The following is a 25,518-nucleotide window of genomic DNA, read 5'->3' on the forward strand; positions in this document are numbered from 1 at the left end:
CCAGTGTGGGGAAGTTTTCAGCAATTATTTCTTCTAAGATACTTTCCATCTCTTTTCCTCTCTCTTCTTCTTCTGGGACCCCTATAATACGGATATTTTTCCTTTTGGATTGGTCACACAGTTCTCTTAATATTGTTTCATTCCTGGAGATCCTTTTGTCTCTCTCTATGTCAGCTTCTATGCGTTCCTGTTCTCTGATTTCAATTCCATCAATGGCCTCTTGCATTCTATCCATTCTGCTTATAAACCCTTCCAGAGTTTGTTTCATTTCTGCGATCTCCTTTCTGGCATCTGTGATCTCCTTCCGGACTTCATCCCATCTCTCTTGCGTATTTCTCTGCATCTCTGTCAGCATGTTTATGATTCTTATTTTGAATTCTTTGTCAGGAAGACTGGTTAGGTCTGTCTCCTTCTCTGGTGTTGTCTCTGTGATCTTTGTCTGCCTGTAGCTTTGCCTTTTCATGGTGATAGGAATAGTCTGCAGAACTGGGACGAGTGACGGCTGGAAGGACTTCCTTTCTTGTTGGTTTGTGGCCCTCCTCTCCTGGGAGAACAGCGGCCTCTAGTGGCTTGTGCTGCACAGCTGCGCGCAGACAGGGTTTCTGCTTCCTGCCCGGCTGCTATGGAGTTAATCTCCGCTGTTGCTGTGGGCGTGGCCTGGCTCGGGCAGCTACTCCAAAATGGTGGAGTCGCGTTGGAGCAGGAGCTGCTGGGAGGCTATTTATCTCCGTAAGGGGCCTCCCTGCTCCCTGCAGCCCAGGGGTTAGGGTGCCCAGAGATCCCGGATTCCCTACCTCTGGATTAAGTGACCCGCCCTGCCCCTTTAAGACTTCCAAAAAGCACCCGCCAAAACAAAATAACGCCCACCCAAAAAAAAGAAAAAAAAAATTTTAATTAAAAAAAAAAAAAGTTTTTAATTAAAAAAAAAAAAAAAAAAGGTGGTCGTTCGTTTTTCTTTATTCTCCGGTGCCAGCCTCAGGCCTCTGCTCACTGATCTTTCTGCCCTGTTTCCCTAGTATTGGGGTCCCTATCCCTTTAAAACTCCCAAAAAGCGCTCGCCGAAACAAAACAGCAAAAAAGCAAAAAAAAAAATGGTCGCGCGCTTTTCTTATGCCCTCAGTCGCCCAGCCTCCAGTGCCTGCTCACTGTTCTTGCTGCCCTGTTTTCCTAGTATGGAGCGCCCTGCACTCTGGCCCGGATGGCTGGGGCTGGGTGCTCGGCAGTCCTGGGCTCCGTCTCCCTCCCGCTCTGCCTATTCTTCTCCTGCCGGGAGCTGGGGGGAGGGGCGCTCGGCTCCCGCGGGGCCGGGGCTTGTATCTTACCCCCTTCGCGAGGCGCTGGGTTCTCTCAGGTGCGGATGTGGTCTGGATATTGTCCTGTGTCCTCTGGTCTTTATTCTGGGAAGGGCTGTCTTTGTTATATTTTCATAGATATATGTTGTTTTGGGAGGAGATTTCCACTGCTCTACTCACGCCGCCATCTTCTGCCCCTCTGGGTTGATATAATTTTAATCAAAAACAGAAATTTATGTTCGGATTTGTAGTTTTGTATTGACCTGGTTTATTTGTAAGGACCAGTATGGTTGGATAAGAGGAAATGTCATTAGGAGAAAAAAAATGTCTCAGTGGAAGATGTTTCCTTATAATCTACATCTAATCACCAAGTCCTGTTAAGTTCTACTTCTAAAATATATCCTGCATTTTACCATTCCCCACCAAATCCAGAGTTCAGACATTAGTTGGAAACAGTGTAATTTCTCACCTGGAATGCTACAGAAGTCTCCTAATTATTCTCCCTGCTTCCCGTTGTATCCCAAGCCCTCCACACCATTCTTCATTCAACAGCCAGACTAATGTGCTGAAAGGACAGTTCCGGTCACAACATTCCTTACTTAAAACACTCCAGTGGCTTCCTAAATCCAATTAAGCTGAAATCTGAAGTCCTTTCCAAGACCCACGAGACCCTAAGTCATCTGTCCCAGGTTCCTTGCTGATCTCCCCTCTGTCATCCCCTCTCCTCATCTCTTGGATTCTGGCTGCAGCAGCATTTTCTCTTGTATTTAAACAGGAAAAGTTTATTCCTTGCTCAAGGCCTTTGTCCCATCTGGCTGCCCTGACTGTATTACCCTTCCCTTGATCTTCATGGAATGCCTTCTCAGGACTTATATTTTAGTTCAGTGTTCCCTTCTCAGAGAGGTTTTATCTGATCTAACCGTCCTGCCATCTGCCACTCTCTCTATTTCATAGTTCACTTAATTTTTCAGAGCATTATTCTTGTCTGGAATCATCTCATTCACCTGTTTATTTGTGCTTATTATTTGTCTCCTCTCACCTGACCAAGATGCTTCATGATAGCAGGGACCTTGGCTCTCTTGGTTATTGCTACAATATCAGACAGAACCTAGAACAATGCCTGCCACTTAGTCAATGCTCAATAAATATTTGTTAAATTTGAAGAAAAGTACCAGGAAACATATTGGCTTAATTTGTATAGCCACAAAGTAATAGAGTAAGTCATCAGATATAATTAATAAGCAACTAGCAAAACACAGAGCAGTATCAGGAAGCAAGACGTTTTGATGAAATAATTGCTCCAAATGAAACATGAGGGATTTATTTTGAATAGTCCAAGAGTGAGTGGGCTTAAATCATGGCTGGTTGGATTGGGCTGGTCCTCAAGTAGCAAAATAAACATCAATCAAATTGGAGGTTTTTGGTATGTTGTGTTCTCTTTTATTAAAATGGCAGTATTTTTAAATGACTTGAGGCTTGCAGTTCTGTTACAGTGACTCGTCAACTTGAAAAATGTGTTTCTTCAGGGTGGGGAGGTGAGTTTTAAATTCATAATTCATTTGTTGCAGTGTTCATTTATTAAAGCACAATCATATTTCTTACATTATTTCCTCTTTATTATGCCTTTTTACTCTTGTTTATCACACTTTATTCATGTATATGCATATATATGAATAAGAAATTATGAAATGCAGTTCATTAGTAGAAAGAATATTTTTAATATGTTCATGTGGAGTGTGGAGCATGCTTTCTTATATTTCATTATAATTTGGCTTGTAATTTTATAATGTAGAGAGACAATGACCACAGAGAACATACACTTTTTTCCCCTCCCTATTTATGGCTCCAAACAAGAATTTCATTGAGTTCATGTTTGTAAATATGACTAAAACAGATCAGGGAATAAAGCTCACAGAGATCTCTGAGTCAATTGAATTATTCACTTTCATACTAAACCAAGGGAGCAACAGATTCCCTGTGGGGTAGAGGTATAATGCATTCATCTCTGTATACTACTCTTTTCACTAAGGTTCCGTTAAGCCACTGCAATCATTAAGCTAGTGTGCAGACCACCAAATTAAACAGAGGCTGTTTTTACAGAAGGGGATGGGAGGCAAATCAAAACATTTTTTTAAAATAAAAAATGACTTTTCCTCAAAGCCCAGAATAGTAGCAGAAGGTTTTAAGAACATAAACATAACCAATCTGTCTATTCCAGGGGATAAAGGCTATGTTTCTTAACATAAAAGAACAAAATTTCCAAGTAGCAAGCAAGTTGGAAGCATTTGCATAATGGATTCTATTTACATAAATTACTTTGCTTATAGCACTCATCTGATAAGACTTGGCAAGGTGGAAGGCAGAAGCTGAAGTGTAGTGCAGAGAGGGGTGAATGCATGGTTTTAGGACTCCTTTCAGCACTTTTTGACTTTACCCCATGCTTTGAAGTCTGTGCTTCTTTAGGGGTTAGTATGTACATTTGCCCCAAACTTTATAACCATGAGTGTCAGAAGGAATTAGATTTGGTCATTCCCAAACTTTCTGCACTCCCTAACAAAACTCCTGTTTTGTTCTCTTTTATGAAGATAAAAATGATTGCATCTGTCATCTACTGGAGCATGTTAACTTCTGTATGTTGGGATTTGACAGCCACTGGCTGTGAATTTTCTTGCCATAACAACCAAATGAAAATGTCAGCAATGAATCTTGCTGCTAAGTGCTGGATTTTCTCTTTCTCATATGCACCATTTCCCTTTGACTGAATAGAAAGTTTCAGTTGTTTTACATAGCTCCAAAGCAAAGAGCTTATTTCCAGTGCATAACAGGCTGGTTCACAATGTATAGTCCTTCTAAGAAGGGGTAAATATCGGGAGTGTTTGGTGGAATCTTAGGCACTTTTTTATTAGGATATTCAGTTCAAGAAAGATATTCTGGACTCACAGGTATGTGAATGTAGAGAACTTGTCAGTCTAAGAGGGCTCTCTGAGAATGTTATGGCTTTCTGTCCTAGATCTCCAGAACCACTGATGATTCAGCTGAGGGAAGGATATGACTGAGGAGGGGGCTAGCTGCTCACATTCTGCCCTACCCTCCTAACTTAAGGTCTTGGATCTGATAAGAACTGGGCAGAACAGAACTGATTCTTCAAGTCTCAGACTCCAGAATTTCATATGCATTGACTTAGACTAATTAATCTACAATGAGATTGGTCTTTGCAAATGTGTAAACCTTTGGCCATGTTTATGGGGTCACTTAGGAATGTGTTTGGCTGCAGGTAACAGCATACCCAACTAAGGGTGGCTTAAGCAAATAAGCATTTATTTTTATACCATAACAAAAACTCTAGAACTGTGCAGTTTCTGCCGTTGGTTCAGCTGCTCACTGGTGCCACAGGAAACCCAGGTCTTTTCCCAGCTTTCCACTCTAACAACTGTAGTGTACTAGTTTTAATCCCTATGCTTGTTGCTCCATGGGTGCAAAATTGTTGGCATAGCTTCACACATAGAAATTTTCTTTGATAGAGGAAGAAAGGGAAATGGGGAAAATGGACCAGGCCGGTAGCATCTGCTCTCTTTTATTAGAAAATAAACAATTTTACCCCAAAGTCACCCTTGCCTTCTCTTCCCCCCACCAGCCACCTTCCTCTCAGTCTTTCTTTTCTCTTTTGCTTATATTTCATTGGGCAGAACTGTGTCTAATGACTGCTCTTGTCTGTTAGGCTGGGGAAGTATTTAGCTTTTATAGGCATCTAATGAAGAGGCAGTCAAGGAAAATGTACCGAGTGAGCCCGAGCTACAAGGTTGGCCATAATTTCCAAGGAATTATAAATAGGTAAACATTATTCTACATTCAGAGTCAGCAGCTCATGTTCTTTTGAGTATTCAGGGCTAGTTCTAACTTTTCCCTGTCCACTAATTTCTACTTTCCTTTTAGATCAATATGCATGAGTCCATTCCTCCTCTGTTGCCTTCTCAGAAAGACAGCTGAGGTTTTTGATGGCTACTTTCTCCAGAAAGCTGAAATGTGATTTTAAATATGCTTTAGCTGAAAGGGTGTTTATTGGATACAATTTTGAGTAGATAAAAGGAGATACTGCTTTCAGTACATAAGCAAGATTTTTTGTCACATTTTGGAGTCAGTAGAATCCTGGGAGGAGGAATGTTTTCCTGTCTGTAAACTGCTTTAAGTTACTGACTTATGGACACAGTTCCTCATCATATTTTTTCTCTTGCCCAGAAAACATACTCAAAACATTTGGGTACAAACCCTGAAAATACCTACTTGCTTACTATGGAGAATGCATATGAGGAAACCCCTCATCTGAAGTCTCACTCAAGCCAGGGAGCAAAGCCTGTGGGGTGCTGTTACCATTCCCAGCAACACCTTCACAGCCAGTGCTGCAAAGACAGAACAGTGTGTCTTGTAGTGAACAAGTACTTCTTGCTCCTCCTTGTTATGAACCAGGTGGCTGCCAAGTACAGGTAGCTGGCAGGATTCCCAGAGACATGGCTTGGGCCATGGGTTGGGCAGAGAAGCAGTTGCCATCTCATTATTTCACTGTCATGTGGTTGCTGGGCACACTGGCTGACATACAGAATCAAAGTAAAAATTAATACTGTCAGAGAAGTGATACTATTGGCAGTGACTCTGTTCAGTTCTTCAGTGTTTTCCAGGGACAATCACCTCCATTTAGTAGGCTCACTTCCAGCTGCATTAACCCCCTAGGAAGGTGGCTGGAATGTGCTCCTCAACTGCTGATGGTGGGTATCTGTTTTAATAATGGTTTGAGGACCAGATGAATTATTCACTGTCACTCTAGGGCAGCGGAAGAAAGTGTATTCGAAAGCATCACCATATTATGCCAGCATGGAGAAAACAAAATAAAGCTTAAAGCCAAAAAAACCAAACCCATATTTAACACTTTTAAAGGAAAAAGCACAGGAAACACTCTTGGTATGGGTCCTAATGCAGAAACATCAAAGAAGTAAAAAATGCAGTCATCATGAAGTTTATCAACAGGAAGTCAATATTTGGGCAATTGGTGCTCGTATTTATTAGTCTCAGTACCTCCTCCCCATTTCTCGCTGCTTTTCAATACTTTTCTTTATCAGGAGTACTGATTGGGAACATCTGAAGTCTCTCAAGGTTGTAGTGATGAAATAAACAGAGATAACCCAACAATGGGCAGCGATTTATATCCCTGCAGGTTGAATCTGGTGCCATAGAGAGGTTTGTTATATACTCTTGATGTTATCTGACACAATAACACTACTAGCAGACATGAGAACACGACCTTGTCTTGGTCTATGAGTCTGTCTGTACTCAAGAGCCATCGTATCATAGAGACATTAAGAGTTTCATTATTTTCTGAGCAATTTTTCCCGTAATGTATACATATGTATATATGTTTGTGATTCTGTGTGCATAACTTATTTCATTAAGAAAAATAATTTTAAAATGTATGAGTATTTAAGACCACAAGATAAAGAGTGAATAAAAATGAAATCAAAATAAAGGGTAAATATAGGTAGAAAAATAGGGTGAAGCCCTGGAAAAAGAGTATATGCAATAAATGGTATGAAATCTAAAAATCATTCACTTAAGGTTGGTCGCAAAGTTGTCTCTGAGCTTTCTAGCAGCCAAAGAAAAGACAGAAACTTTTTATGATTCTTGGTTCTATATAATAGAGACAAAGCAATGCTGAAAAATAGAAAAAACTGTCCTATGAAATCTGGAATATTTTTTTCCTATTCCAGTAGGTTTCATTTCACTGGTTTAGGTGTTCCCTGTTAAATGTGTTACTTATGTTTAAAGCACTGAGTGGTGGTGGCAGCTAGTGATACAAACAAACAGAAAAATACTAGTTTTATCCCTTTCTTTGAAATGTTGGATTGCCATGAACTGGGTACTTGGACTCTGAGCAGGGAAGTAAACACCATTAAAAGGAGAGCTTCCTGCTAATGTTTCTAGGAGATTAGGTGGCATAAAAACACTTTGGGTGTTTTTATTTTCAGAGAATCATGATGATAAGGGAACTGAACTGAGTCATGGACAAACCTTAGAGGAGAGACAGTATCAGGAGAGCCAAAGAGAATCAGTGACCACCGGAGAATTGCTACAGGGTGCGCTGTGGTCGGTCAGCAGCCAGAGCCCAGGGCTGGGCCACTCGAGTTCCATGCTGGGTGGCCTTGGTCTGGGGACAGGAGGGTGGCTGTAACGCTTGCTGCAGTAAGCCCTCTGCACTTAGAGTCCAACCACGTCTAGAGCATTCCGTCCAGGAAGGGCAACACTTAATTCCGTCACTAGGGGTGCCTCCCAGGGTGCAAATGCCCTGCAGGTGGCCCTCTTGGGTGGCTATGCCTGCTCTCTTTGTTGGAGGAGTGGGGTGGTCTTTTAATGTTTCCAAATGTAGAACATACAAGTTAAGTGTTCAGGTTTCCTCCCAGTGTTGAGCATCACCGCATTCTAACAGATGAGCTGAACTTATTGCTCAATAACTCTGACTTTAGTGTACTAAGGCCTTAAAAAATATTGGCTTTGATAATTATTTGAAGGAATGTGACATGGAAAAAGCCATCAAATGAGCGGAATTTAACAGAGAGCACAAGTCAAATGGTAGTCTTTGAAATTACTAGAATGTCACCTCAAAGCAAGTCAAACGGATGAAATCAGGTGTGTGTTTGTGTGTGTGTGTGTGTATCTATGACAATCAGTTTTAGGCTAGGGCTATTGTATATTATAAAATTAATTGGCACATAAAATAATTAAATAAAGAAGCTGTTATAGAAGACAAATACTTTAATTCTACACCCAAGCAGTAGTAAAGGCAAATATTTCAGGTACAAACTACGGAAAGAAAAGTATTAGGAACACCAATGGCCCATTGGTGTTCTACATTATCTCTTTTACTGCTGACGGAATAAACACAAACATACCTGTATGGCACTTTGGAGACAACTTGGGTACCCTTACAGGTAGAGTATTTTCTTTTTGGATGTGAAGGTACCTATGCATGCTTTGTAAACATTGTAAAAGAATTTGTAAAGCCTGGTATGGAGGAAAAGAGATAAAATGGCAAAATGAAATGGTACCAGTATTATAAAACGTCCATTTCTGGATCAGATGCATTTTTCTCTCCATTTCATTTCATTCCCTTGTATCCCAGTTGCTTTTGATTTCATGCAGCAGAGTTAAAGATCAATAGATATTGCTTTATAGAACATTCCTTTGTTGTGTGAGTAGAAGGTGAGGGGAGTAAGGGAACCAGACCAATTGGAGGGGTCAAGCCAGGTCAGCATCGGATAGAGCAGGATGGTTTGGCTCTTTAAAGTTGTTGTTCAAGGGGAGTTTAGAAGGTTAATTACTGGGACATTATACCAAGTTGATGCTTTTTAGGGGAGGATTTTATTATGCACATGTGACGGTACTCTAAAATGGATCAGCACTAGCTGCTTGTTAGTTGGTGAACTATTGAAGTTTAGGAGTCATATTTTTGGCTAACAATGTTTATCAAAAGATGTTCAGATTTTATAAAGGAAGGAAGAACACTAGTGCCTGATAGAAAACACCATCTTATTTTTTTAAGCACATCTGAATTAAAAAAAAATAAAGCTTTCCTACATATGTTGTTTAGGAAATTTGGGTGGTTTCAAGGAAAACAGTCACTCAGGTAACTTCCAAGACTAGGAGGGAAGGAGTGGTTATTAAAGGACCCAGTGGGAGTAAGTCTGGTGGGTGTCTCAACGCAGTAGGGGCTCACAGATGCCCAGGAAATCCTCACAGCCTGACCTCACGGGAAAACCAGAACACAGAGACCAGAAAAGCTTGCTGGCTAAGAGCTCTATTGGAAGCTGAACTCCTGCCTGAGGATAAAAATACCCAAAACCAAAAAACAAAACCAACCCTGAAAACAGCATATCACCTTCTGATTGGTTATTTCTATATTTGAGTTTTTTTCTATCACAGTTTGTAATCAAAAGTAAGGCTAATCGTCTTTCATATTTTAAGGGTTGCAATTTGTACATTACCTAAACTAACAGATGACAAGTACAAATTTAGTTACCAAAGAGCAGGGCACATTTATTCAATAACAAATCTTTACATGCATGTCTAGTATGTGTCACTGTCCTGTATCCTAGGGATGCAGCCAGTACACCTTGAGTGGATCACCTTGGATAGAACTAAACAAAATCACACAGTTTCTACTAATATATGACTTCTGTTTCTCTTGGTACAGCCATTTGCAGGGGCTTAAGTCCTTCCTTCCTTCCTTGGAAAGTGAAGTCACTCAGTGACAAACTTTTTTAGTTTACATACATTTTCTTTCTTCTGTTCTTGATGTTTTATTGTTTGTCCAGTATTGCTCTTGAGTGTCCTTACACAGGCACTGTGGATGGTTTCTCAGTTTCCAGGCATCATGTTGTGTCTTTTTATTCTTTACTGGTGTTACTTTAAATTGTGGGCATCTCATAATAGGTTTTCTTCTTTTTGACCCTTAAAGAAAACTGTCATATAATTTGCTGAACTCTGATCCCATTAACTTAAATTTTTAGTTCTGAAAGGTCAGGGTGTTAGTCACTGATTTTCTCAATCTTAGAAGAAATAAGTGAGGTGAGCATGTTAATCACCTAAAGTACATGTTAGTCAAAGCAGTATAAAGTTTGATTTTAAACCACTTATATTCGACAACTGGTTTAACTTGAGTATTCATTAAATTGACAGTTATATACTTGCTCATAAGCATTTCCAAAGAGTTCAAAGTTCAGTGATGGGTGAGATGGAGGCCAGAATAACTAGAGCTTGCTATATTTCTCAGACACTGCTAGGCACTGGAGGAGTAAAGGTAAAATTAGCACAATTCTAAAAAAATGAGTCCTCAAAGAGTTTTTTGGATATATATTTGATCTCAAATTGTTTGAAGGACTAAGTGGCTAAGAGTTTGCCTTTTGAGGTGTAATACATTATTAAAAGCTTTTGCTAGTGAGATATGAGAATTTGTGGGATTCAGAGTATGGAATAAATAATAAGCAGTTGATGAAGAAAGAGAGCTATAAGGGTGGGTCAAATAATAAAGGCTATGTATTTCTCTTATGAGATTCATTCTCTTCTACCAAACTCTGCTATTTAAAAAAAAAAATCCAAACCCAAAAACAACTATCAAAATGAACACTTGAAGTTCTTATAATTTGTAGAAATCCTACATTTACATAATTTCAATTGGAAGCTAACAAGGGGAAAAAAAAACATTAGGCAACAGAATTATCTTTACAGGTTAATAAGACTGCCAGAAAGCAAGTGAGAAAGTACTTTCAAGAGGCAAATTATTTAACATAATGACATTTCTTTTCATGCAAACCAAATTAATTTCTGGAAGTACATTAGAATATACTCACCCCTCCTCCTTTTATAAGTTCTCAAGCTAAATTGTGTTAGATCTAGAAATACCACTAAATAGCCCCCCTCCTCTCTTTAGAAGCCTTTAAAATGAAAATGTGTGTGAATGAGAGTGGAAAGAACGATGACACAAACCAAGAGAGCTAGAAAGTCAATCCATATCAAGGAACAAGCATAAGGTCTGCACTGTTAGTAATTAGCATTCATACTGGGAAAGAAATTACATATTAATATACTGTGTGTTCTTTTATTAGGCAGCTCATTTTTTAACAGTGACATGCCTGTGGACAGAAATGTAATTCTTCAGAGAGATTTAAAAGGTTGGGACTACATGAAATTCACCACATTAATTATGTGTTAGATCATATAAACACCCATTGTGGGTTTTTTGTATTCATCAAGAGTCTGGAAGAAGTAACATACTGTGTTCCAAAATTATGAAAAAATAAAATCTAGACTAAAAAATAAGGGAAGAAGTGAAGGACCTGAGGAATCAATGAATATTTCTTAGTTATTTGCAAAATCCATCTTTCTTTACTATAATTGAGGTAAAACTGCAGACTAATCTTAGAGTCATTCATTTGGCTGATATGAAAGGTTTGTTGTTATTAATTCGTGTATGAGATAGGATAAACCAAAATGTGTAACAATATTCAGAAATGATTTTAAGGATTTGCTGCTATTTAATCAGTGTTTGAAAGACATTTTTACGCCAGTTCAACTTTTGCTCCTGTACTATAATGTCTGGCAGAAGGAGAGAGGGAGAAAGTCTTTGTTTCTGATTACATAACACATTAGAATAGAAGCTTATGGTGCACTGAGTGTATAAAGCTAATCATCTTTAAATGCTGCAATGCATTTTTAGAGAATTAGAACATTTAAGGGCATAGAACTTCTTAGAATTTATCCTTTAAAAGATATCAACATTGGAAATAGATTTTAAAGCACTGTTAATGAATCCACATCATGGTATTGTTTAAAATAACATGATGTGAAGCATGAATTGCATTCATACATGAAAATGAAATCGGAATGCATTCTGCAAATGGAAGCCAAAAGTCAGTTGTCATTTAGGTCAGTGTGTGATGGTAGGAAATCATTTTAATGAAGCAAGCCCTGTTCAAAACAGTTTGGATCTCAGCATATAAAAGAATATGAGTTCCCAAACAGGATTTCACTGGAGGCAAATACTATCAAGCGAGCAACTCAAGTGTACAGTAAAAAGCTCCCACTAGCAAAAGGTTGAATAAGCTTGAATCAACAAAATAGATGGTTTTAAGTATTTTATTCTCCACCTTTTTTATGACTTTCAAAGTAGTACCCAGCTGCCTGCACTATGTGAACTTTGGGGGCAGAAAAATACTCATTGCAACCCTTAACAATAGTTAAAGACTATGCCCCATCTAATTAAAATTTTGCCCAAACATAAACAATGGAGAACATGGAATCTTCGCTGGAGAAAAGAAAGGCTGAAGTGTATTAATTATGTCATTATGCATCAAGGTTCTCTACCCACTCTCCTTCCCCAATCAGAATCTCTTCATCAATTCCCAATTCTACTTTTCCTATCTCTTCCTTCAAAATTGGCAACCAGACTATAAAGAAATGAAATCCTCAGCAAGCCTTCCAGTTAAAGGTGCTCTTTGTGGAAGATTTAATGATAATAGGGACTGCAGGTTCCTTACACCTACAATCTTTTACAAAAGACAGCAGATTTTGGCAAGGAGCTAGGAAAGTACGGCCCTCAATTCAGTCTGCATTTATTCCAGGCTCTGCTGTATGCCCTTGGGCAAGCAGAGAGTTTTGGAATGTGTGCCAGATGTCATGTTGTTGAGCTTGCTGTCCCCGTCTTCGTCTCTCACCCAGGAAGGCTGAAGGGGAAGATGACGACTCTAGGGAAATCAGGCCAAGTTTATTCAGCATTCAGTCTCAGGCTATTGGTTAAGGAGAAAATGGGAGTTCTGGATACAAAGACTCTTCCTGCCACATCTCTTCCTTCTCTCCACTTAGTAGAGAGGGGCAGTTGAATCAGCATGGTCAGATTTATTAATACATGAAAATAAAGAGGGAGAAAATTTGCCCACAGTAAGCCTATGTGTCAAAATTTTGCAATTCCATTACATACATTTTGCAGATATGTATGTTTTTATTTAGGAATAGAGAAAAAAATTTACCCTACGTATAGAAGAATGTAATATGTAAATCTATTGGGCATTGCTGGATCCTGTGGCATTTGGAGTTAAAAATATCTATGTTAGCAAAGGAGTAAAAGAACTATCAGAAAAAGAGACAATTACAACAGGTAGTATAATGGAATGATTCAGGCACCAAATAGTGATTTGGTGTCAGGAAGAACTGTCTGACCTTGCCAAGGATCTTACTCTCAGTTTCCTCATCTGTAAAATGGAGGTGGTAAAATTAATGGATTTGATTGGATGGAGTGAAATGATGTATCTAAAGAGCTTAGAATATTGTCCAGAAAAAATTTAATGTTGGCTATTAATAGTGGTTAATTATAGTAAAAATATAAATGATATCATTTTAAACTTTCAACTAGGTATTTTGTTGGAGTTATTCACTATTTTGCAACAAAACCTTTAGGGTTCTTTCTCTTTTTCTGTAGAAGGGTATTTGCTTTTGTCTAGTAATTTTGTCTAATAATTTTCCTGGGCCCATAGATGAAAATAACAAGTATTAAGTATTTCACATTAAATAAACCAAACTGCCATATTTGGGGCTAGCCTTGTATCTATAGGGTTTATAGAAAGGGGTGTAGAATTACCATGAGCCACCATTATATTCACCCCTTTCTCAGCCCATGTAAAAAGTTTGGAGAAGGGAGAAAGAGCCTTCAGCATTGTCCTTAGAGCAGTGTTTGCAGTGTGGGAGCTGACGGGGGTGCTTACCTGTGCCCAGAGCCACGCAGAGGGAGCATGCAAGGGAGTCACTTGTGGAATTTGAGGACACCTATATTAAGGGACTTGGCAGAGCTCTCACCGGCCCTTTGAGGAGGACTGCATTCTCCAGGTTTGGTGGTGCAGTGATACTCATGTAAATGTAAATGATACTCATACATCAAATGAATAGCATGGGAGATAGCTGAGCTTGAACCACTTGAACCATATTTAAGGGAACCCAGCAGCAAGTGAAGTTGGGCTGTACAATAAATGGAGGATGCTGAGGCCAAGTGGAAGAAATTGAGCTGGATCCTGGTCTCTCACACTAGGGAACTGTGTGGTGAGGCAGCCTTGTATGACTCTGAAGAGTGCATACATGTGTCCCACCAGTGAACAGCATCTTGATGCCTACCACATGGAGATGTTGACTTGGGGGAACTGCAACACCAAGGAAAGAACTCTAACTCTGGGGAGTTAAGTAAGGGAGCATTTGCTTTTATATTCATCCTTCTCCCTGCCTCCAGGTACTTGAGAGATTAGATTTAGGAGAAGGAGGAGGAATTTTAGAAGTTGTCATGTTTCCATCTGTCCTCCAAGGTATGCTAGAGTTAACAGAAGCAAGACAGCAGACAACACTTGCTTTTCCACTTTAGGTGCCTCATATCAGGTGTCCGGTCTGCATGAGGGAATGCCAAGAATTGGAGTTTTTAACTGGACTCTTTTCTGTATCTCAGTACACAATTAGTACCCAGAAGTTTGCTTTTACGTGGTAGGGCTAACTATGTTCCCTCATCACATTTTCTTAGAGTTATGTCAGTTCTCCAGTTCTGTGCCACTGTTCAGTTTGCAGGGACTTTCATTGTCCCAGTAGCCACAGGGCATCATTTTGGTGTACTGTGTTGATGGCATCGTGTTGGTTCCGCCTGTAGAGCTGATGCCTTGAGAAGATACATACTTACTGGAGGGTGGGAGATAAATCAAGTACAGGGTCCTACAACTTCAGTGACATTCTTGAAGCTCTAGTGGTCTGAGAAATGTCTGGAAATACTTTCACACTGGAAATTCAAGTTGCTGCCTCTCCATCAATAAGGCAGGGGTAATGCTTGAAGGACTTCTTTGCATTTTGGAATCAATATATGCCACTTACGACTCAGTTATGAAAGCAGCTAGATTTTTTGTGGTGTCTAGAGCAAAAGATGCTTCTCTAGCTTTTCTAAGCTGCAGTATAAGCAACTCTTTGAACTCTTAGGAGTTGGTGGATCAAATCAGTAGTGGTCAGAGTGTCTGAAACAATTTGAAAATGGTCAGTGGAGCCTGTGGTAGATAAGATAATCAGAGTGGAAAGACCTAGGGTTTTGGAGCAAAGCCATATTCTTTTCAGTAAATATTCTTTGAAAGACAGATCTTGCCTTGTTAATAGGCCCTGACAGAGACTAAACTCTGACCAAAAACACAAGGTGGCCAGACATGCCAGCTGCCCAGCCTGAACTATGTGTTATTTGAATCACAAGCCAGGATATGAATTTGATATGATTCCAAAACCAAGGTGACCCTTTAACTAGAGCTTGTTACTAACAAACAGAAAGTAAGTCACTTCACCACTTACTGGCTTTGTGATCCTGGACAAGTTGCTTAACCTGTCTGAGCCTCAGCTTCTTGTCTGGAAATTGAGGATAATGAGAGTATAGAACCCTTGTGAAGCATAAATGTGATAATGCATTCAAAATATATTAAATGAGACAATATGTAAAGCAAAGATTCAATAATAGGGAACTTGGTCATATGGACAATCAGGGACTATGGGGCATGCTCTTTGGGAGCGCTCGTGAGAGCAAGCAAGACATTCAGGATGTCTAGAAATACTCATTTATCATTTAAAGTGAGATATATGGTACTAGACTTGAGCAGGTAGTAAAGGCAAACTAAGATGCATGATGAGGTGGATTACACTCCCAGTGTGTCTGTTAGGTCTCTCAGCCTCCTTTTTCTCAATCTGTGTTTACAGCATCATTGTGAGTTCCCTATGATTAGTTGGTAGAAAACATTGAGCCTGTTGTATAGATGACTTAAATAAATATGCTGGCACAAGTTATGTGTACTACCATGATACTCTCATTTAGTGGTGGTTTTAAAAGACAGTGAAAAAATGTAATAATATACAGAGTTTAATAATATACACCATTATCTAATTTATCTGAATGTAAGCATGGCCTGAGGTATGTATATAGATAGTAGCAGATGATTTTGCTAGATGATTAGAGGTTTGAATGGATAAGATCAAGAAGATTTGAAGAAGTATGTAGATGAACCTCTTGAAACTGGTTCATAATATCTACATATCTGTATGTATTTGTGTATGCATCCATCCATGCATTCATCCATCCTTGCATCCATCTATCCATCCATCCATCCCATGTGAATGCTCATGAAAAGAACTTCATTGAAGAGAGGCTCTTAACCAAGACAAGATGATTTATCCTGTGCCTGTGCCTTTTCCCCTAGCCACTTTGTTACATCTCGTTAATACGCTCTTGAAAAAAGTTGCCATGAGTGGAAAGGATAGTAACTATGCATGCAATCAACAAGATTGACTTCCCCCCAACAAATCTGACTTTTAGCTGCTTTTACTGCTAGCATCAAAGTTAAATTCTGAGCCTGACATGGTATGTCTCAGATGGTCCTGCTGTCATTAAGGGGATGTGATATGTCTCTTTGGAATAGACATATATTGTGGGTTTTAATTTTTCTTCCTATTCTGACATATTCTTCCAACATTGACTTCCTTAATATTTTATATAGAATTATTACAATAAAACCTGCTCCACACGAGGGAATTTCATCATGATGAAAGAGCAAACATGCTCTTTTCAGTATGTGATTGTTCACAGTGAAAGAAGTGAGACAGTAGGCTAATGGCTAGGATATTTACTAGTCTTAGTATGTTCCCCTATCATCCAGAACCATGAAATGGTCTGTCAGAGATTCAGTTACAGCACTATTCGGGAGACAAGGGTACTGTTCTACAGATTGTGTCTTGTCTGCTGAATCACTGACCAGCACATAGAGTTATTTCTTCATTGTCAGGATACCCAGATCTAGACACAAGCAGTGAAAGATGGAGAGGGTGCATCTATGTATTATGCCTATTGATCCATTTATGAAAGATTTCCATACTGTCCCTGTTCTCTGAATTTTGTTGTTTTACAGACTTTTCTACCCACATAAGGAATCACTCCACTTGGGGTTACTACAATGGTTCTAAAAATTTGGATGCTAAGTTATTTTGAAGAACTTATGCCGCTGGTGAGCAGACATAAAAGGCATAGTGTTAGATGGTGTTTGATCCTTATTATTATGATTGCTGCTACACAGTGGGAAAAAGGGCAGAGTGGAGGGGACCCAGACTCTCTCTCCTTATTTTCATGTAAAGCCTACCAGTTATAGAATCACAACAATCCGAAGTGCTAGTTGTAGGCAAAGCAAGATGGAATGTGAGTTGAAAAAAGAAGTAATAAATACAGACAATGACCTTATGACCATATGCAGAAACATCCATCTCCTCCTTCTTGCTGTGACCAGGGTTTAAAACTGTAGGTATGGTGGTTGTATTATTGTTCCCAAATACTTGCTGTTTCTCCTTGGGGAGAGAAAATACATTCTTCTACCCGACTAACTTCAGACTTAACAATCTTCATATCTTTGGCCAGTTAAAACTGAGAAGGGATGTGAATGACTAATAACAGAAATTTAAGTCAGTGAATGGTTCTCTGTATTTTCTTTTCCTTTTGCTGTGAACTTGGCAATACTACAGATAGAGGTCGCTCTGTCATCATGGGTTTCAAAGGACAGACTATGTGGAGAGTTGCAGCTAAGCCATGGCAGGCGGGTAGTGCAAGTGAGAAATGAATCTTTGTAGTTGGAACCACTGAGGGTTGGGGGGTTGTTTATTACTATAGTATAACCTGGTCTATCCTGGCTTTTACAGTCTATTTTTACTAATTTTAACAAATATTCCTATGATTCTTACTCCTTTTCTCCCAATCTTCTATAAATAGTGGTTGGTAGTAGTTAACTATAGAGTCAAGCCCATGAATAAAAGGGTAATAAAATTGGACCAAATAAACCTAGATTAAGTGTGGGTATCACCCAGCGATTCTGGACTCAGCACTGGATACAGCAACTGATAATATTGGTATGGATACTGATGAGTATATTTTTGGTTATATAATAGTTGTAGTATATTAGGAGGTGGTGCATAAGTATGAATAGAAGGGTATGTATTGGTGCTGGACAACCAAAAAGTGAAATTGTGGTTGACATTTGTCACTTTTTCAGTTGTTGTCCACATCTGAACCCACTTCCTATGTTTGTGATTTCCATGAGCAGCATTGTGAGGCTGAGCCAGTCTCCCAGCAAGAAAGCTGAAAATACCAGACCCAAGTTTTCCTAGCCTCTTTTAAACTGATGGCATGACCGCATGGTCTAGGCTCCACCAATTAGAAGCACCATGCCAGACATTTTTTTTTTCTCAGAGTGGAGATTTGAAGAGCCAAGATATGAACTTGATATGATTCCAAAACCAAGGTGACCCTTTAACTAGAGCTTGTTACTAACAAATAAGAAGTAAGTCACTTCACCACCTACTGGCTTTGTGATCCTGGACAAGTTGCTTAACCTGTCTGAGCCTCAGCTTCTTGTCTGGAAATTGAGGATAATGAGAGTGCAACCTCCATAGAACCCTTGTGAAGCATAAATGCAAAAATGCATTCAAAATATATTAAATGAGACAATATGTAAAGCAAGGATTCAATAATAGGGAGCTCGGTCATATGGACAATCAGGGACTATGGGGCATGCTCTTTGGGAGCACTGGTGAGAGCAGGCCTGAGTTCCCAGGGCACCTGGCAGTTCAGGCCAGCTCCGGTGGTAGCTGTTTCCTCACTGGATGAATTCTGTGGTATGAAGAGGCACTGCCCCTGTCTGGGAAACTCTGGTGTGGTTCTCCCGACCTCCTAGTGGTTCTGTGCACTGTCCAATAGTCTAGTAAATTCCTGGTCTTCTTTTTGCCAGTTTGTTTTTTGTTGCTTGGACTAAGAACTGTTGCTGTTTTGACAGGCCTGGTTTTATTCCTGATGGTCAGAAATGCATGAATTTTAGATATTAGACAAATTTGGTTTAAATTCTGTGGTGCCATTTACCAGCCTGAGTAACTTGTTCAAAGTTCTTGAACTCCTTAAGCTTTTAGCTTCCTATTTTTTTAGAAACTTTTTAATTGAAATACAGTTTATATACATTATTACATTGGTTTCAGATGAACAATTTAGTGATTCATCGTTATATGCATTATTAAGCTCTTGCCATGATAAGTTTAGTTACCATCTGTCACCATTCAAAGGTTTTACAATATTACAAGCTGTATTGTCTATGCTATACTTCCATCTCTGTGACTAAATTATTTGATAATTTGATATTTGTACCTCTTTATCCCCTTCATGTATTTTATGCATCTACCCACCTCCTTCCCCAGCTTACATGGTAACCAACTGTCTGTTCTGTTTATGAATCTATTTCTGTGTTTTTTTTCCTTCAGATTCTGCATATAAATTAAACCATATGGTATTCCTCTTTTTTTAACTAGTTTTACTTAGCATAATACCCTTTAGGCCCATCCATATTGTGCAAGTGGCGAGACTTCTTTCTTTTTTGTGGCTGAATAATATTCCATTGTATATATGTACCATATCCATTATCCATTCATCTATTAATGGACACTTCAGTTGCGTCCCTGTCTTGGTTGTTGGAAATAATATTGCAATAAACATAGGGGTACATATATCTTTTTGACTTAATGATTTTTTCTTTGGGTCTATTCCTGGATGTAGAATTGCTGGGTTGTATGGTAGTTCTATTTTCAGTTGTTTGAGAAATCCCCATACTGCTTCCCATAGTGGTTACATCACTTTACAATCCCACCAGCAGTATATGAGGGGTCCCTTTTCTCCACATCCTCATCAACATTTGTTATTTCTTGTCTTGTTTATACTAGCCACCATTCTGGACTGGTGTGAGGTGATATCTCATTGCGGTCTTGATTTGCATTTCCCTGGTGCTTAGTGATGTTGAGCATCTTTTCATGTGTCTTTTGGTTGTCTTAGGAGAAATGTCTGTGCAGGTCCTCTGCCCATTTCTTAAGTGGATAATTTGATTTTTAGTGTTGAGTTGTATGAGTTTTTAAAATATATTTTGGATATTATCACCTTATCAGTTATATCATTTGCAAATATATTCTCCCATACAGTGGGTTGCCTTTTCATTTTGTTGATGGTGCTCTTTGGTGTGCAGAAGCTTTTTAGCTCAATGTAGTGCCACTTGTTTATGTTTGCTTTTGTTTCCCTTGCCTGGAGAAATATCTAGAAAAAATGTCTAATGTTGATGTTCAAGAGTGTTCTGCCTGTGTTTCTTCTAGAGTTTTTATGGTTTCAGATCTTATATTTAGGTCTTCAATCCATTTTGAGTTTATTTTTGTGTGTTGTATAAGACAGTGATCCAGTTTTATTCTTTTGCACATAGCTGTCCAGTTTTCCCAATAACATTTGCTGAAGAGACTGTCTTTTCCCCATTGTATATTCTTGCCTCCTTTCTCATAAATTAATTGGCCATAGGTGTGTGAGTTTATTTCTGAGCTGTTTATATATTTTGTTCCAGTGGTTTATATATATTTGTTCTTGTGCTAGTACCATACTGTTTTGATTACTGTAGCTTTATAGTACAATTTAAAATGAGGAAATATGATACCTCCAGCTTTGTTCTTTTTTCTCAAGATTGCTTTGGCTATACAGGGTCTTTTGTGGTTCCAAATAAGTGTTAGGATTATTTGCTCTAAGTCAGTGAAAAATGCCATTGGTATTTTGATAGGATTGCATTGAATCTGTAGATTGCTTTGGGCAGTATGGCCATTATAACAATATTCTTCCTATCCATGTGCATGGAATAGCTTTCCATTTATTTGTGTTATCTTAAGTTTCTTTCATCAGTGTTTTATAGTTTTCAGAGTACAGGTCTTTCACCTCTTTGGTTAGGTTTATTCCTAAGTGTTTTGTCCTTTTGATGCAGTTGTAAACAGGATTGTTTTCTTAATTTATTTTTCTGCTAGTTCATTATTTGCATATAGAAATATAACAGCTTTCTGTATATTGATGTTATATCCTGCAACTTCACTGGATTTGTTTATTTTAATAGTTTTTTTGGTGGTGACTTTTGAGTCTTCTGTATACAGTATCATATCATCTGCAAATAGTGACAGACTTCTTTCTTATGAATTTGGATGCCTTTTATTTATTTTCTGTCTTATTGCTATGGCTAGGACTTCTATGACTATGTTGAATAATAGTGGTGAGAGTAGACATCCTTGTCTTAGTCCTGATCTTAGAGGAAAAGCTTTCAGCTTTTTGCCATTTGAGTATGATGTTGGCTGTGGGTTTGTCTTATATGGTCTTTATTATGTTGAGGTACTTGCCCTCTATACCCACTTTGTTGAGAGCCTTTATCATGAATGGATGTTGACTTTTGTTGAAAGCTTTTCAGCATCTATTGAGATGATCATATGGTTTTTATCCTTCCTTCTGTTAATGTGGTATATTACAGTGATTGATTTGTGGATATTGTACCATCCTTGCATCCCTGGAATTAATCCTGCTGATTGTGGTGATCTATCCATTGATGTAAGTGGAGTGTTAATGTTCCTACTATTATTGTTGTTCTGTCAATCTTTCCCTTCATGTCTGTTAATATTTGCTTTATATATTTATATGTTCTTCAATTGGACTCGTAGATACTTACAATAGTTATATCTTCTCCTGGATTGTGCCCTTAATCATTATATTATGTGGTTCCTTTGTCTTTGTTTTAAAGTTTATTTTGTCTGATATAAGTATTGCTAGTCCTCCCTCCCCCTCTTTTCCATTTGTATTTGCATGGACTATATTTTTTCATCCCTTCACTTTAAATCTATGTGTGCCTTTAGGTCTAAAATGAGTCTCAGGTAGGCAGCAAATTGATGGGTCTTGCTTTTTTTATTCATTCAGTTACCTGTATCTTTTGATTGGAGCATTTAGTCCATTTACATTTTGAGTAATTATTGATAGGTGTAGTTATTGTCATTTTTTAAAATATTTCATAGTTGTTTTTGTTGTTCTCTGATCCTTTCTTCCTCTCTTTCTCTCCCCTCATGCATTATGACTTTATTTAGTATTATGTTTGGATTCCCTGCTCTTTGCTTTTTCTGTATCCATTATAGGATCGTGGCTTATGGTTAACTTGGGGTTTTTATATGATATCCTCCACATTTAGCAATCTATGATAAATTGATGGTCACTTAAGTCTGTACACATTCTAGCAACACTACATTTTTTTCCTCTCCTTCCTCCACATTTTATGTGTAAGATGCTTTCTTTTATACCTTTTTATTTAGTGATTCCCTTAACAAAAATTTTTATTTGTAACTGATTATACTGTTTTTGTCTTTTTGACCTTCATGCTATCTTTAAGTAATTGGTCTACTACCTGTGGAATATTCACTTTCATATTTTTCTTGCTTCTAGTTAAGGTCTTTCTTTTCTTCTTGAAGATGACCCTTTAACATTTCTAGTAAGGCTGGTTTAGTGGTGATGAACTCTTTTATGTTTATTTGTGCAGTTCTTTATCCCTTCTTCCATTCTGAATGATAGTCACACTGGGTAGAGTATTCTTGCTTGGAGGCTTTTCTCTTTCAGCATTTTAAAGCTATCATGCCACTCCTTTTTGGCCTATAGAAGTTCCTAATGAAAAATCAGCTGACAGCCTTATGGAGTTTCCCTTACATGTAGTTTGTTGCTTTTCTCTTGCTGTTTTTAAGATTCTCTCTTTGTCTTTGATCTTTGCCATTTTAATTATGATGTTATGTGTGAATCTCCCTGGGTTTATCTTGATTGGGGTTTTCTCTGCTTCCTGGACTTGGATATCTGTTTTCCTTCCCTAGGTTAGGGAAATTTTCAGCTGTTATTTCTTCAAATAAATGTTATACTTCTTTCTCTCTCTCTTCTGGGACTCCTATAGTGCAAATATTTGGATATTTGATATTGTTCCATAGCTCTCTTATCCTGTCCTCATTTCTTTTTATTCTTTTTTTTGCTTTTCAGCTTAAGTACTTTCTATTACACTGTCTTCCTAGTTGCTGATCTGTTCTGCATCCTCTGGTCTGCTGTTGAGTCCTTCTAGTGTGTTTTTCATTTAATTAATTGTGTTCTTCATCTCTGATTGGTTCTGTTTTATATTTTCTACCTCTTTGTAGAGGTTCTTGCTGAGTTCACTCTCTTCTCAAGTCTAGTGAGCATCTTTATAATCATTAATTTGAACTCTTTATCTAGTAGATTGCTTAACTATTTCATTTCATTTAGTTATTTTTCTTTAGTTTAGTTGTGGTCTTTTGTTTCAAGTATATTCCTCTCCCCATTTTGTTTGACTTTATGTGCTTGATTCTATGAATTAGTAGGAAAGGCTACCTCTCTCAGTCTTGAAGGGCTGGCTTTGTGTTGGGAAGATCCCCTGGGTAGACTGTGTGTGCCTGGTGGTTTTGGCTGACTGGCTGGAGGCCTACTGAGCATGAGTCAAGGGTGTCCTGGTGTCAGGGCTCTCAAGGACCTGGTTGGAGGAAGGCACATTCAAAGGGACCATCCTAGGGATTCCTCAGTGGATACCAATGGAGTCCACAATGGTGAGGAGGCAGTAGGCCCAGCACCTTCTCCACAGCTACTGGCTCTGCACTCATGATCCAGCAGCAGCTCAGATGTGCTCTCTCAGAGTGGGCAGTGACCAGCTCTGCAACCATGGTGCAGTCCCAGGGAAGTATTGCCTCCATGGCTGCTGGGTTGGCACCTGCAGTGTAGCTGTTGTCAGAATGCGCTCTCCAGGGGTCAGCAGTGACTGACTCTACCCTCAGGGCAGCTACGGCCCACATGCACTGTTTGGCTGGCACATCTGGGGTGGGAAGGGACTGGAAAGCTGCCTAGACCAAATCCAGAATTGGTGTGTGCACTCCTACCTTGCTTGCCACATCACTGTCAATGTGGGGAAGGATTGCAAACAGTGGTGCTCAGAGGACCTCCAATCTGGAGAGTTCTAACCATTGCCTTGCCAAACGGCAGCTGCTTTAGTTCTATAAAGTGTGTTTTTTTTTCACTTACAGTCTTGATGCAGTTTAAAGCTAGATTTTTTTCTAAGTCCCAGAGCAGGGAATCTGTACTCAAGTCCCTCAGTGGTATCTCTCCTGTCTGTAGGTCATTGTGCTGGTGGTGAGGTTCCCTCCTTTATTGTTTCTTCATCTCTCCTGCCATTTTTATGTGATCTTTCTATCTCTCATTGTGCTGAAGGTACTCGCCAGTCCTCAGTTCTTCCTCAAGATATATTGCTATGTGTGTCTGTGTAAATTCCCTGTGAAGTTGGGAGGCAGTGGGTTCAAGCTCTCTCTATGCTACCATCTTTGCAGAAACAGCTTCCTATTCTTTAATGGAAATAGCAGTACTTACTTTATAGGGTAGTCATAAAGAGAAACTGAAGTAATATGTATAAAAAAATGCCTATCACTGATTCTCATTTTTAACAACCATGCAGGACAGGTAATTTCCTCCCCCAAAACCAGCATGGCTGTCTTTGTGTCCTTCATGATAGGGATGGGGCTATATAAAAATTATACAAATAACTATCGGCCCTGATGTTAGGATGAGTCAAAGAACCAGGGGAGAGAGATGCTTTTGAAAGGACATAGAAAATAATTGGGAAAAGGGAGTTCTCTAGCTTTAGGTCTCTCTTAACTAAGTGGAAGGAATGGGGGTAACATAGAATGCAGTGTGTTACATTTTCGATTGCCTTTTCTTGCGTCCATTGGTAATTGAGTTGCCATTATTTGTAATTTTCTGCATTATTTGTGTGAAGCCTATTAGGCAACTACATCATTAGTATCATATTCACAAGTGTTATCATGCAGTTACAGCCAGCAGTCACCTGATAGAAAAACCCACTTTGAATCATGTGGGTGGTTTCTTTCTTCCTTCTCTGTTTCCTTCTTCCATCTTGCTGATAAAACACACACACACACACACACACACACACACACACACACACAACACACACACACACAATAAGGCATATTGTATATGCTGAGCTCCTCTATTTTTGATAAAAGATCTAGCTATTAAGTATACCCAGGATAATGACTCAGTAAAGGCACATTAACTCACTTACTTTGGGTATTAGAAATATTTTATTTGCTGTTTTATTGCTGTTCTTAAAAGCATACTTTAAAAGTGTCCATCACTAGATGAATGGATAAAGAAGATGTGGTACATATACACAATGGAATACTATTTAGCTATAAGAAAGAAAGAAATCCTTCCATTTGCAACAACATGGATGGAGCTGGAGGATATTATGCTCAGTGAAATAAGCCAGGTGGAGAAAGACAAGTGGCAAATGATTTCCCTCATTTGTGGAGTATAACAACGAAGCAAAACTGAAGGAACAAAACAGCAGCAGACTCACAGACTCCAAGAAGGGATTGGTGGTTACCAAAGGGGAGGGATGGGAGAGGGCAGGTTGGGGGAGAGGGAGAAGGAGGGGTATTATATTTAGTACCCATCATGTGAGGGGTCATGGGGAAAACAGTGTAGCACAGAGAAGGCAAATAGTGAATCTGTGGCATCTTATTACACTGATGGACAGTGACTGCAATGGGGTCTGGTTGGGGATTTGATAATATGGGTAAATGTAGTAACCACATTGTCTTTTCATGTGAAACCTTCATAAGAGTGTATATCAATAATACCTTAATAAAAAAAAAGCACAGTTTAGATCAGTGGTTTTTTGAACTTCAGGGTGCATAAAAGTTGTCAAAGAGATCACTA

Source organism: Manis pentadactyla, chromosome 5 (assembly GCF_030020395.1).
Source record: "Manis pentadactyla isolate mManPen7 chromosome 5, mManPen7.hap1, whole genome shotgun sequence".
Classification (NCBI taxonomy): Eukaryota; Metazoa; Chordata; class Mammalia; order Pholidota; family Manidae; genus Manis; species Manis pentadactyla.